Genomic DNA, 15,347 nt, shown 5'->3' with positions numbered 1-15,347 from the left:
ATGTCGTCTTTCCAGCTGAAAGTCCTATTCAGCTACTTTTTATGAGACTGTTCCAACTTATTCTACATTTCAAATAATAGAAAATATTACATTTTGAGAAATAAATATTATTTTAGCTGTAGTGCTATAAAAACACAATAAATATATGACACTGATATTTAAAATATTAGTCAGACAGAACAAGTATAAGCTACATGGCACAAAACTGAACAAGCTAGTAGTTGTATATGCCTTATTGTGGCCCCTACCTATAAAGAACTATATCTTTCAAACAGTCTGAAATTTTGAAGCCAAATGTAAGAAAATCTGAAGAGACTAGGCACTGTGGCGCATTATGGAATTGATAAGGGTATCTGTCAGCCTAGAAGAGTTATGCTAGGCAATCATTTATAGAGCAAGAACTTCTTTATATGACATATTTTGTTTCCAAGATGTACAAGGAAAAGCTGAAATCATATGGGCAAGGATTTCTGTTTTGCAAACCTTTTGACTGCCAATGTCAAAAAGTTATACCTATGGGTAATTCCTGATGCCTGGAGCCATACTGGAAAAAAGATTGTTTGCTAATAGCCTGAATCCTAGATATGTTATCAGGGTAGTAACATCATTACTTTGTGTCCTTAACAATATAATGATGGCAATGTAAACTTTACAATGTGAAATTATTATTTTTAATTTATTGATTGATTGATTGCAAAGTACAGACAATACACAGCTCAAATGAACATGTAAAGCAGAAAGACATGAAGAAATCAGAAGTTTTAGTAAAGGTAACCCAGTGAACTTTTACACTGTAGGTACTGTGACATGGTGACTGCAATTGGATGGCAATCAGGGATATTATCCACTGCATACACAACAACTTGGGCTGTTTCCCAAAGGATAGGTTCCTGAAGAAAAATACAAAGCATTCCCTGTAGGAAGGCAAACTCAAAATGAGACAGGTCTCCTAGGTAATTAATTAGATGCAGCCTGCTTTGAGCTGTATATTAGGAGTGTTAGTAATGCAGTGAGAGAATCTACAGTTTATGGGGTGAACTAGAGGAGTAATAAGACACATGGGTGGAGAAATGCAACTGCACACATCAGAAGGAGCACTCTACCATTAGGAAGGAAGCCTGTTGGTTGCTTAAAGAAGCCTGAAGCCTGTTATTACCATTAGCAAAGACAGACTGAAAAATTCACTTCTACGATGTGGCTCAATGCTGCTGTCCATAAGACAGAAAAACAGTTGGATTGTTTCCTGTAAGTAATGTTTTGTTCTTTTGAACTGCACTGCAGCACAAATTGCAGCATTGAAGCAAAACCAACAGTGAATACACAACTGTGTGTCATGCTTTGGTTCTCTCCCTTTTCAAGACTACTGGTGGAAAATTTCTTCTTTTTTGATAATTTTGTGACATATACCCAGTATTAAAGAACTCACTCCAGAGGCTATTTCTGTTGGTAATAGCAGCCCACCTTTTTCACAGTACATTGATACACTAGTGGAAAAAGCAGGGAGGGATACATGTAGAAAGCCCTAACTACTACACAGGTGACCTGGGCACAATTACTGACTCAGGCCCTTCATAGTGCAGCTAGCAAGATAGAGCCACCCATCCTGGGGTGGAAAAAGTGGGTCCCAGATGGCTAATTCTGGTGTTCCCAGCCACTGCTAGAGGGCAAAACTGGATCTGAAAGGATGAGAGACACTACTAGGAAAATGTGGACATCAGCACCCAAGTCATTGATGGTAGCAGTTGTTGATCATGTAAAGGAGCATGCACAAGTTGCTAAAAGATAACAATAAGATGCACTGTGAAATCCAGCTGACAGAGAAACTAGCAGATGCCATGGACCCTAGAGCCCCCCAGGACCAACCCCGCTGAACAGACTTGGATGCCTTGTTGGGGCGGTAAAGAAAGTCGTCCAGGTAGGGGAAACACCTGCACCCCTGCCTCAGCAGGTGGTGGCTACCACTGCCTCTATCGAGCACATCCCAGTGATTTTTCTCCCAGAAGGGAATAGATTTCAGAGAGTACCATTCGGAATTTTTTTTTGGGGACCTGCCATCAGAGAGAGAGAGAGAGGTCAACTTTGGAAGGTGAAGGAAAGGGATTATCCTCTCCTCTGGATATGATTTGGAGAACCAGCGGTCTGATGTTATGGATGCCCCTGCCTAGGTGCCCCCCCCGTCCCCGACTGCCCTCCAGTGGGAGCAAGCAGCTCAGCCTCAGGGTTGCTGGCCGGCCTGGAGAGAAAGGTCCCTGGACTGGGTTTCTGGGAGCCTGAGCCCTCTGCCTCTAAGAACCCTGTCCTCCTCCTCGAATGGACTGGGGGGGATGATACATACATATTTTTAATGAGATCTGCATCCTAATGCTAATGACATGTGTAGTTCAGGGATGGACTGAGGGACTCCCCTGCCCCAGTTCCTTGGTGTGGCTGCCCCCATCAACATGGGCTACTAGGCCCCCCCCCTTTACTCATGCACGGTCGGTGGGGTGGGGGCCCCTGCTCGGGCCTCTTCCTTAGAATTACCGGTGGGTGTCCCTTCTCCCTTGGGTGGTAATGAGGTCACAGGAGGGGGGGGCAGGAGGGACCCCACTCCCATCTGCATCTGGGCCTGATGAATCTTCTCATCCAGATCAGCATCGGTGTTCAACCCCCAGGCTTCTTAACACCAAGGTGGCCGGCCGGGGGAAGCTTATGGCACACTCTGAGATAAGTGGTTCTTACAATAATATAGATGTCCATGTCACCAGCTAAGGGAAGGGGATAGGGTCTTCATGCAACATTAATCTCATTGCCAAGATGACAGAGCATTAAAATCCCAAAGATTGCATGCATAATGGCCCCTCAGAAAGTTCTTGTCCTAGGAGATGTGAGGGGAACTATACTCCAAATTAAGAAAAGTCTAATTAACTTTGTTGACTAACTTAGACCCATTAAGACAGCAGAATCTCTTCAGAGGAGACCAGAGATTATATTTATATTGACTAGGGTCCAGGACACCAGAGGAAATACCCATATGCTTTTCACTCTCTTTTCATGGGGGGGGGGTGTGCTGTTGGGACTTCTTAGCGAAAGATGGTTGAGGAGAAAATGACCAATTTGGACAGCAGTGGTGCATTGATAGAAAAAGGTGATGTATTTTGTGAAATGGAAAATATTGGGCATGGTTCACAATGTTTCTGACTGAGGTATCTGTTGGTGGATTTGAAAATATTGTATCTATTTATTGTGTTAAAAGAGATGTTTAATAAGGAAACAGAGTCCACTGCTATCCATGCGTGTGCTTGACTATATTAGCAAACAAGAAAAAGTGGCCAGAGCAACAAAGCTATTGCATGTAGACAATGTGACATTATAATCAGACTCAGAACAGGAACTTCAGCAAATGACAGGGGAATAGAGTAGAATGCAAAACTGAAGGTATGAATGTGAGTACAGACAAGACAGTTGTCAATGCAGCAAATGGGGGTAATGAGAAAAAACAGAAAATTGAGATAGAAGGTAAAACAGTGGAATAGGTTAGCAGCTTCAAATATTTTGGAGAGGAGTTCAAAGCTAGAATCAGAGGGTCAGCAGCCAACTAACCCAAAGTGTCAAGGGTAGGGTGTGACAAAACAATGCCAAAGAAGCTGAAGAATAAAGTGTGCAAAACAGTGGTTTGACTTGTGCTCCTGCATGGTACAGAAATTTGGTTAGTAAAGGCAGAGCACCTGAAGAGGCTACAGGTTGTGGAGATGATTGCCTGAGATGGCAGATAGCACACTGTTAGACAGACAAAGAAATAATGACATCACAGCAGAAGCTAAAGTAACTCTGGTTGCAGAGAATGTGAAAGAGATTAGATTGTGGTGGTTCAGACACGTGCAGGAAAGCAGAAGATGATTTAGTAAAGAAAACGTGATAAAGACAGGAAGAAGGCAGAAGTAACCAAGGATGGATTGTATAACAGAAGATCTGTTTAAGTCTGGCATGACTTGAGAAAGGTAGGACAGTGGCACTGACCTGAGAGAGCTGGAGACAGTTGATGCAATATCCAAACCTCAAATAGAAAATGGGAAAAGGGGATTGATGATGGTGATGAGCTAGAAATGGAAAGCAAATGGCATTTCTGCAGAAAATAAGGGTATAAAGAGAAATGATAGGAATGCGAAAGAGCTCTGGAAGGAAGGGAATAGGTCATTTTAAAGAAGGAAACAGAAAATGATTACATTAATAACATTGTTATTAGAGATGGATAAAACAGAAAAATATTTAGTGAAAGGAAAAGGGTATGCTGTAAGCCTTTTTTCTATAAAAAAACATAGTAAAATATAATGGGAATATATGGAAAGAGGACATTGAGGAAGGGAAATGATTTGAAAAAGAAGAGGGTATAATATTCACATAATGCTATTTACAGAAAATGTCTAAAAAAGAAAGAAAAGATTTTAAAGTGAAAAAAGTGAACCAGTGAAGGAAGAATTGTGAGGAAGATATCAATGGAGGTTGTTGAAGAAAGCTATACAAAGAGGAGGGGATGATTTGATGTGAGGAAGTGATGGAATGGATTATAGCTTTTATATTGAAATGGACGAAGTAAAGAAGTAGTGTTTACTAAAAATGTTTAATGAATGTCTTAATAAAGGGTTGTAGGAAGACAAAACATATTTAAGAATATCTTAAACTGAGACATGTAGATTATAAACTTATAATGCCTGTTTTACAGATTAGGTTTGAAGTGATAATACATTACCACAACACTCAATACTAGGTCCACTCTTCTTCAACATTTTTATTTACCATCTTAATGCGGCCACCAAACAAGCCACCTTAATTCAATATGCCGATGACTCTACATTAATTTGTTCCACCAGGAATCTTTCTCATCTACAGAGCTTAACTCAAGAAGTATTCAGTTCCATTGAGTCTTGGTTCACCAACAACCATCTACTACTTAATCCCCGCTGCAAAATGAAACTTCTATTATTTTTACCTAAACAATTTTCTCCAGATACTTCTAACTTTGCTATTACTTCTCTGAAAAATACTTTAATCAATGTGGTTTTACAAACAAAACTGTTAGGTGTAACTATCAACAACAATCTTAAGTTTGACCTGCATATCACAACAACATAAAAAAAAAAAACTAATCAAAAATTGGGCATGATGTATAGGGCTAAGAAATTCATCTCCAACTCTGCAAGAGTAACCCTGCCACCACCTGTCACTTCCCCTCCCTTCTATATGGGTCACCTATTCTAACCAATCTTCACTCTTCTCTTAAAGCTAAATTTAGCAAACATTATAATAAAATAGCTAAATTTGCCACAGGCCAAGCCCACTACTCTCACCCTTGCTCTACTCTCAAGTCCCTAAATTGGCTCAAACTATCCCACTTTCTCACCTTTAATCAGCTAAGACTAACACAAAATACTGTATAACTCCTCATTTTCACAAATTACATCATCACTACTTCAACACTATATTCCATTTTGTGACCTATGCTCGTCTCACAAGTACCTACTTTCTGTTTACAAACCTCAAAGATCTAGCAGTGTTAGTCTGTACTTTCACTGTGTTGTCAAATCATGGAATAGCATTCCAGAATCAATCAGACTTATACCCCACTACTATTCCTTCAAGTCTAGGCTGAAAGAACACCTAACCAGTAATTGGATCTGCCCATGCTCCACGCCATCTTAGTACTCTTTTCCACTCCATTCTCCCCAGCCTTAACGGACTTTTTCTTGATCTATCCTACTTCCCTTCCTGCATTACCTACTTTGTAGCCTAACCTTTCTATAATTCCTTAACCTTATAATGTTCCTTTTCTTTATTCTTACACTTACCTTTACCTATCTCAGAAATTATGATTGCAATTTACTACCCAAGTCTCTTGCCAGAAAGTGTATTTAGTTTTTATGACATTACTTATTCTGTAATATATTTTCATACATTATTATATAACATACATGTTATCTCTTCTATCTTCTACATAATGTATTTTCATCTTTATTGCTTGCTTTATATTTGCTTATTTTCTTCTTTTATTGTATCCACAAATTGTACTCCTCTGTGATTGTCTTAATCTTTGTAAGAAATGTTGACTTGTAATTTTGTTTAAATTGTACTCTGGAGCTTTTCTCCTAAGGTCTCCATTGAAAATGGGCTCGTAGACTGTCCCAGTAAACAAATATCAAATAAATAAATAAGAAGCAATAATATAGGAGATCTTAGTTGTGGGTGATATAAAGAAAGCTTATGACAGAGCTAGATATGGCAAGATGTAAGAACTGAAGGAACAGTATGAGATACTAGAAAAAAATAATAAAATATGATTTGTGTCAATATATGGGAATTCATAGGCAAGGCCTTAACTGAACAGGTGAATAGGAAATGGAATAAGAAAGAGATAAAATATGGGTTCCCAATGAGTATGGATTTGCTTGGATTAGTTATGAATGGAGTTTTAGGAAGACTGGAAGACATAATTAAAAATGCAAAAGTGATTATATGGAGAAAGTTATGTTTATTACTGAGTTCTGAGGATGATTTTGTGGTAACAGTAACAAAGAGTGTGGTGAACCAGGTTATGAGAGAATTGATGTGATTATTAGAAAATGTAAGGGTAAAGATATGTAAGGAAATTAATAAAGGATATGAAGATACTGTATGGGTAGAGCAAGTGTATTTCAGTGTGAAGGAGGTACAAGTATTAGGTATAAAATTTGATGTTGAAAAGGTGTAAGAATTGATAAGACTGTAGTATACTGTAATTAACTGGAAACAACTGAAATGAGACTGAAACAAAGTCTTTACCTGTTAATTACCCAAACTTATGCTGAACAGGTGCTAGTCTCTCCTTTATGGGCCAAATCCTGTGTACATTTCAGAATGAATTTTCCAAACATTGTAGTTCATTTAATAAGGTTTTATTAGATGTTCACAATATCCGAATACTGTCTTCATTAACAGTGCTGATAATAACAATGCTGCTAAATATATCCAAAGTTTCTGCACATATCTTCTGATTGTCCTGAATGATGTAAATGGAAACCTGCCTTCTGTACTCAGGCTCGAGTGCCTGTATTGTAGCTTAATCTTTTCTGTATATCAGGTCTAATATTTAAAAATATTTAAAAATATATTTAAAAAGTCAGGATTTCTTATAGAGGCTTATGTTAAATAAAATAACAGTTCATGCGATGATGAAATACAAACAATATGAAGAAAGAAAATGTGATGGTTTTTAAGGAAACAATTAAGGGAATGATAAAATATATATAATATGAAGAAAGAAAATGTGATGGGTGTAAAGAAGAAAAAACAATGGAATATGCTTTTTTGGAATGCAAAAGATTGAGGACATTTTGTGAAAAGAGCAGGGAATTGTGGCAAAAAGAAAGGGTTCAGAATATGAATACAAACATATGTAGCCTCAAACGGAAAGCCATGAAAAGACTTATCATTGAACTAATCAGTCAATACATAGTGTCACTCATCCAGTCAGGATAAAACAGACGAGCATTTGTGGGTTCTGTTCAAGCAGCTTTATTATGTACAAACACATCAGGACTGAGGCTTAATAACTTTAACTTAGATAAGCTTATAAACAAACTAGCTATTACACTCAAGCATGCTCACTCTCTGGCTGCACTCTCAAAATGGCACTGAAGCTAGCATGTGGTTGCTATTTATATGTACATGCTGTCCTTGAAACGCTTCTTAAAGGTACAACATACACACACTATTCTACATCCTTCCTCTGTGAAAAATGTCATGCATTATTGACGACAATAATTGACATGCAATTGATACAAATAATTCTTTGAAATGCAATTATACAGAACTAAATACATATAGACAATTGTGTCCATGTTGCTGTGTATTTCACACTAGGTCTGTAAATACAACCAAATTGTGTGACATAAAAATTAGAATTAGGTTTAGCAACTGTGACTATCTCTACAGAATATTCAACTTTGGGGACATCAAGAACATCATCAGGAATGGAAGTAGAAGTTATGACACATTCTGCAACAGGAACATTGTCTGGAGTTCTAGAGTCTGTGTCACAAAAACAATGCTGGGATATCGATTCTGATACAAGAAGAAGATGTCTGCAGTTTCTTCTGTACTCCACACTTTCAGATTTTATGAAGTAGGATCTCGACTCAACACATATACTTGTTACTTGACCAATCTGGTCGAAACCTTTCACCGTTTGTATCCTTGCTGTCTCTCCTTCTTTCAATGGACAAAGAAATCTGCTCAATTTATTATAGTTGGACTACTGGAAAGAACCCTTTCTGTATAGTTGGGCTCTGATTGTTCTGTGTTCTTCACTGTAGGCCTCAACAAACTGGAACTAATAGGCAGTGTTGTTCTGGTTTGCCTATATAGAAGGATCTGAGCAGGCGAGCCAAGTATATCATCACAAGGTATGTTTCTGAGATTGAGTAAATTCAAAAAGTCATATAGGTATTATCACGCTTTAACTTCTCTAATAATTGCTTTGCACTCTGTACTGCACGTTCATCTAGTCCATTTGACTGTGGATATTCTGAACTGCTAGTAACACATACAAAGTCCCATTCGTTTGCAAATTTCTGAAACAACTGACTGGTAAATTGGGTATCATTGTCAGAAATAACTTTGTGTGGACCACCATGGACTGAGAAATGATGTTTCAACTTGGTGATAACAGCAGTGGATGTTAGATTAGGTAGTAAATCAATCTCAAACCAGTTCAAATAAGAGTCTACTAACACTAAGCAATGCTGATTGTTCCACTCAAATATATCAGTGGCTACTCTTGAACAAGGTGGTTCTTTTTGCAAATGTGGTATAGTACTATTGCATACTAAACAAGAAGAAAGTACTTTATCAATATTTTTGCTAGAGAAGGCCAAAATACTAGTTCTCTCGCCCGTCTTTTGGTAGATTCGGAACCCTGGTGACCACAATGTAAAATATGGATATACTCATGTTGTAAGGAAGCAGAAACAACAATATTAGGACCTTTGAAAATAATGCCATCTTCCATCAACATCTCATCTCTATAAGGAAAATAAGTTTGCACTTCAGGTGGTTCACTAGATTGCTTTGACGGCCATCCAGCATTAATGTAGTGGTTGATCTTTTGCAAAACTGGATCAATCTCGTGGTAGAAAAATTACACACTTCCATGACATCAAAGTAAAAATTCTCTGAATGAAGCTGTTTCATTGTATTTCTGGGTGATCTGGATAAGGTATCAGCCAGATAAAGAAGTTTGCCTTTTGTATAGACCATTTTGAAGTTGTACTTTTGGAATTTGAGTATCATTCTTTGTAATCTCACTGGAACTGAATGCATGGGCTTCTTTAAAATAGTGACTAGAGGTTAATGATCAGTTCCAATCTGAATAGCTCAACCATAGATATGATAATCATGAAACTTTGAACAAGCAAATACTATTGCCAAACGTTCTTTTTCAATCTGAGCATGTCACATTTCAGTTTGGGTAAGAGGTCTAGATGCACAGGCTACTGGTCTGCCTTCTTGAAGAAAAATTGTGCCAAGATCAAATTTTGAAGCATCACAGGAAAGAGTTACTGGTTTATTGACATCATAGTATCTTAAAATAGGTGGGGTGGCAATTTTCTGTTTACGGCCTTAAAATGCTTTCTGGTGCTGTTCCAACCAAGACCATGCAACATTTTTGCACATCAGCTCTCTGAAAGGTGCTGTCACCTCAGTGAAGTCTTGTATAAAACTTGTCGAGGTAGTTGACCATACCAAAAAAAACATTGTAGAGCTTGAACATTATCTGGTGCTGGCATCTCAAGAATGGCTGCTTGCTTGGACGGGTCTGGACACAAGCCAGTATTAGTAAATAAATGACCTACTTATGTAACTTCTGGTAGTCTGAAATAGCACTTCAGGGTTTGAGCTTTAAATTCACTTCATGTGCTCTGTCTACAACTTTTCTAATGTTTCTGTCATACTCTGCTTCACCATTGGCTCCAATCAATAAATCATCTACTATTATGGCACAAGGATAACCCCCCAAAATTTCCTGCATTGCACGCTGAAAGACTTCACTTGCAGAATTTACTCCGAATGGCATCCTGAGGAATCAATATCTTCCAAATGGGGTACTGAAAGTAGTCAGTAGTGACTTTCTAAAATGAACTTTTTGCATCCAAGACAGAAAAAGAAGGTGGCATTCGGTATCAGGGCTGCAACTTCCTCAATTGTGCGCATAGGATGTTGTGGCTTGTTTAATGATTTGTTCAAATCTCTTGGGTCAATACATATTCTAATTTCATCTGAGCCTTTTTTGTGGGCTGCTACCATGGATGATACCCATTCAGTTGGTTCTGTAACTGGACAAATTACACCTTGCCACACCATTTTATTCAAATGAGCTTTGACCTTATTCTGCATAGCTATTGGAACTTTTTTTGCCAGTCTGACCACTGGACTGACCTCTGGGTCTAACTTCATAGAATACAGATCTGGAAGTTTGCTTAACTTATCATCGAAAACAATCAAAAATAACCAATAAGTATTTAAACAAGTTATCAGTTCTAATGTCAGTGATGCTACAGTCCATCACATGGTGAACAGTCAAAAAATAGTCCAGTTAGGGGTTTAAGCAGATCTTTATTCAATGATGGATGACTGTTTTTATTTATTTGAAACTGACAACTAAGCAGCTTAAAATAGTATAATTCTGGGGAGGTACCAGGTCTGCCTAGGTAGAGATGGTTTGGTTGGAATAAAAATTAAGCGACCACTTGTGTAGCCAATGGAAAGGGGTTGTACATGATGCCTCCATGCTACTCTGATGTTACAAAGTCTTATATCATTTTAAGAGTAATAGGTATTTCTCATAAACAGTACATGACAGAAGTGATAAACCACCACCTGAACACAACATAAAGGGTCTAATTCTGAATCTCGAAATACTCATCAAACCCTCCCCCAAACTAATCAAAAACATAACTACATAATCCAACATAAATAACAGTAACACACATTTTTGCAGGGGGTGCAAGGGCACCCCCCACACCCCCACTAATTTTAAATATATAGCAACTCCAAGGTCACTAACATGAAAACAATAACACCCCTACTTCTACGCACCCAACACTCCCATTACACACACACTTATATCCACGAGAAACATGCACACACTGCACATGTAAAACAGTCACCACTCTCAACACCTATGCACACACACTATCACCTACCTACCCTAACCTACTCCTGCATATTCCCAAAATACTAAATAAGATCACATTCCTACCCAAAACCCTGATACACTACAAACTTTCCTGGATCTCCGTACATAACAATAAATCCACTGGCATCTTCAACAACCAGAAACCACAAAACCTTAAAGGGACAGCACACTACAAAAACAGACCACACAATACCTACCACACATTCGGCAACATCAGATTTGACAATGTGGAGTTTCAATATGTGTGTGTGTGTGTGTGTGTGTGTGTGTGTGTGTGTGTGTGTGTGTGTGTGTGTGTGTGTGTGTGTGTGTGTGTTTGACTATGCCTTCTTGTACAGGGCTCACAGTTTTAGTATTTACTATGCCCTCTTTGATGGGGCTCATACTGATGAAAGTATGCAGTTAAACAAAAAATCCTATACTGCTGAAAGTATTCTGTGATGCAGAGAATCCCAACCCAGAAATAATCTAAAATGCAGCAGGCAAGACAAGCAAATGCATACATATCCTGGTGGGTCTTTTCTAGAGCATTTAAAATGGTATATAAAATGTTTTTTCCCCTAAACTCTTTGTAAATGCTCTCTTTTCAAATGTAAGGAGCATAGCAAAAGGTCTCAGATTTGCTTAATGGCCATTCCCACCTCACCAAAAAGATCTTAAGGTGATAACTATCCCAACTGATCTCCCTGTCTGAAAAAGAGCCACTAAGATTTGTTTGCATTTGTGCATTTTGTAGCTCAGTTGTCAATTTGGAATGAGTGAAGAATGCTCATTTATTGCTGAATAAAGATCTACAACAAACAGCAGCAGAACAGTTACCACCACCAACTCGCAAACAAAACAAAACTATAATGCTACAGGTGGTCACCAAAGCAAAAACACCAAAGCATCAGCAGAATAGTCACAACTTGGAAAACAGACTAAAAAAATAAAATAAAGTTGATTTTATTGAGTAGATTGTTTTCATCCCCTTACAATATGAGACTTCATCAGAATCTAGGTCCACACTTTTGTCACTTTCTTTAATAAAAAAATTAAATAAATAGATAATTGAGCAAAAAATGTTTTTTAAAAGACACAGTCGGCTTTTCTACTTTAACCTTATAAAAACATATAATTCCACATTCAGTAATTCTTGTAACAGCAATAAAATATATGAATTAATACTATAAATCATAAAAATTGATTACAACTCTTATTGTTAAAAATACATTCAATACAGATATATTTATGAATTATATATATATATATATATATATATAAGTAACATATAAAATGAAAAACAGGTTTGTTATGACAATTAATCTTCTTTTAGGGTGATTGTGTGGATATAAAATGTATAATATGTATATAGAGTATATACATAATTCTGTCACAATTTAGCTGTGTGTGGTTTTAACACTGGGCAAATCGATGATGATCCATCCAAACCTGAGGGAGCAATTGCATATAACTTCAACTGCCAATCCAGTTCTAACCAGGTTTCCCAGTCACCACCATGTAAATTAATTTCAATCTTCTTCAGAATACCAAACTGAAAATCTTTATACACCCTAGTTTCTTTTTCACGTTTAGAAAGGGCATTATTAATATTGTTATTTTTTATGTTATATAGATGTTCATAAATTCTTTTTCTCAAAGATCTTTCCATTTTGCCCACATAAAAACTGGGGCATAGCTGGCATTTAGCCACCTACATTATCTCTACAGTAGAACAATTACCAGACTGCAAATGCAATGCAATTTTAAAAGTGATTTCCAAAGTTAGACTTCCTTCATTGCGCATACAAGAATGATGTTGACAAAAAACACATTTCCTTGTCCCTTTATTCAGTTTTTCTTTTTGATTATTACCAGCTGGGATATTGTTATTCTGTCAGCTGTCATCTGTATAATTATTATTATTATTATTATTATTATTATTATTATTATTATTTGTATTATTTTTCTTAAATAGATTTCTGAAGTTGTGACCTGTCTTAAAGACAAAATGAGGTTCTCCCCCTACTACTACTTCTTCAAAATTGCTGGATCCCCCTTCAATATAACCTAATTTTTATAAATAATATTTTTAACATCATTTAAACTATTGCTGTATTGAACCTCCAGCTCCCCCTCAAATCCCAATCTATGGTACTGCCCTAGTGATACCACTTCCTTCATTAATCCTACTCCCAGTAAGGGTGTATACGTTTTCTCCCATTCATCGACCACTTCTTTACTGATTGTATTAATGAGATCTTTAGGATGCCCAAATTCAATGAACACATTTTTAAGATTATTCACCTTGTTTTCAACTTCTTTAAAGCTGAAAGTCATTCTAATGACTTAGATACATTGTCCCTTAAATAAACTTTGTTTTTTTTTTTAATTGAAAGGATGGGCACTTTTAAAATGAAGATAAGAATTACTAAATGCTGACTTTCTATAAATCTTTCTATAAATCTATAAAGTGTAAAGCCTAAGACAAAATGCTTACTGTTTGCATCCAAATAATTTATTCTTTCTTTGCTAAAATGAAATGCAAATTTAAAGAAATCACAAATACTGTTCAGATGATCCTTGAAAACCAAGGTATTTTTCTCAGGGCCATTCCACAAGATAAAAATATCTTCCAAAAATCTGAATTAAAAAATACATGTTTTCCCATGCAAATAAAACCAGATTCACATATATTGGGACACATGTATCACCCATAACAACTCCCTTGACCTTTTTAAAAGTTTTTCCTGCAAAAATAGTTATTATCCAAAATCAAGAGACAAGTTCCATAATTAGCTTAATAATTTCAGCAGAAGGAAATTTACATTCTATAAGAATTTTATGGAATAATTCTAATCCTTCGTCCATTGGTATGGCTGTAAAAATGTCAAAAACGTCCGTTGTTGAAAAACCTAAATGTTTATTCCATATACTAGGTTTTAACATTCCTAAAAAGTACCAAGAACCTTTTAATAAATTTGTTTGATGTTCAAAAACTGATTTTAAAATTTAGCATTGTCGCCTCACAGCAAGAAGTTCTCCAGTTTGATTTTTGACTGGAGCGCCTTCTGCGCGGAGTCTGCATGTCCTCCCCATGGTCGAGTGAATTGAAAAGACATGTAGGTAGGTGCATGCATATGTGGGTGTGCCTTCTTTGAAGGTTGGGTGCCTGGCTGGCAAGTCGACACCACAAAAATTCACTGTCGATCATTAGTGGACCGGAGTTCTGCTGTGGCGACCCCTAACCTGGAAAAGCCAAAAGACAGTTATCAATAAAAACTGCCATACCATAAGTGGTTGATCCCCCTGAAGAGTCTTGAGTGGCTTGAAAGCTTTGGTTTTTCATTGTGTTTTTATTAAAATACTTGTGATGGTTGGACCTTTGGTACTTTTCTTTAGATTTTATATTTTTTTACCTACAGGTCCATTTGGTTACCGTGTGTTTTTTTATTTACATTCGTATTTTCAGGATACCAAAATTTGTAGGTATTATTGGCTTATGAATCTTAAGAAATTCAAAGATATCTTCAGAAATCCTGTGTTCAAGAAGAAGTTCTTCCAAAGCAAAATCAATTTTGTTGTAAGCAATGTTACCTTAATTTTTTTATGCCAATATATCTGTATTTGTATTGTGTAAAATAATAAACACTACACAGTAATAATCTACAGCATCATATAGTACTGTACCTCTGTTTTCTTTCCTTTATTAAGGTGTTCAGTTCTTCTATTCATACTTTTTCTCAAAGGTTAGAATTGTAGGATGCATAACTAAATTAAATATACACTTTTTCTTAATTAATGATTTACTTTTCCCTGAATTATAACATCCATCCTTCTTGTTCTGGTGGTATACTGTTAAATTTAACTTTTTAGTAAATAATTTTAACTCATTGAGAGTATCTTCAATTCCAAAAGATTTTGAAAGAATAAAGTTTAACCCTTTCTCAAAAACAGAAAACTGTGCATGGGTAACTAATAAATGTAACTACTAAATGGCTACAATTATAAATATTATAGCCATTACATGTATGTTTAATACAATTTGAATATAGTTTTAATACCATTATTGTCTTTTCTTTTTCCCTTTATTGATTAAACCCTTCCCTTGGTAATGGGGTATTCATATACTTCCCTCCATTTCTGAGTCCAATATCAC

The 15,347-nt window shown here is 36.6% G+C and overlaps 1 protein-coding gene across 1 annotated transcript in view; it reads right to left on the bottom strand.

The window, feature by feature from the left end:
• Positions 1–15,347, bottom strand: part of TRIM46 (tripartite motif containing 46) — a 564,405-nt gene that overhangs the window by 274,853 nt on the left and 274,205 nt on the right. The gene's annotated exons all lie outside the window — the stretch shown is intronic.

Source organism: Protopterus annectens, chromosome 8.part0 (genome assembly GCF_019279795.1).
Source record: "Protopterus annectens isolate FY-2018-M chromosome 8.part0, PAN1.0, whole genome shotgun sequence".
NCBI classification, from domain to species: domain Eukaryota; kingdom Metazoa; phylum Chordata; order Ceratodontiformes; family Protopteridae; genus Protopterus; species Protopterus annectens.
This window is presented reverse-complemented; position numbering and strand designations above follow the sequence as displayed.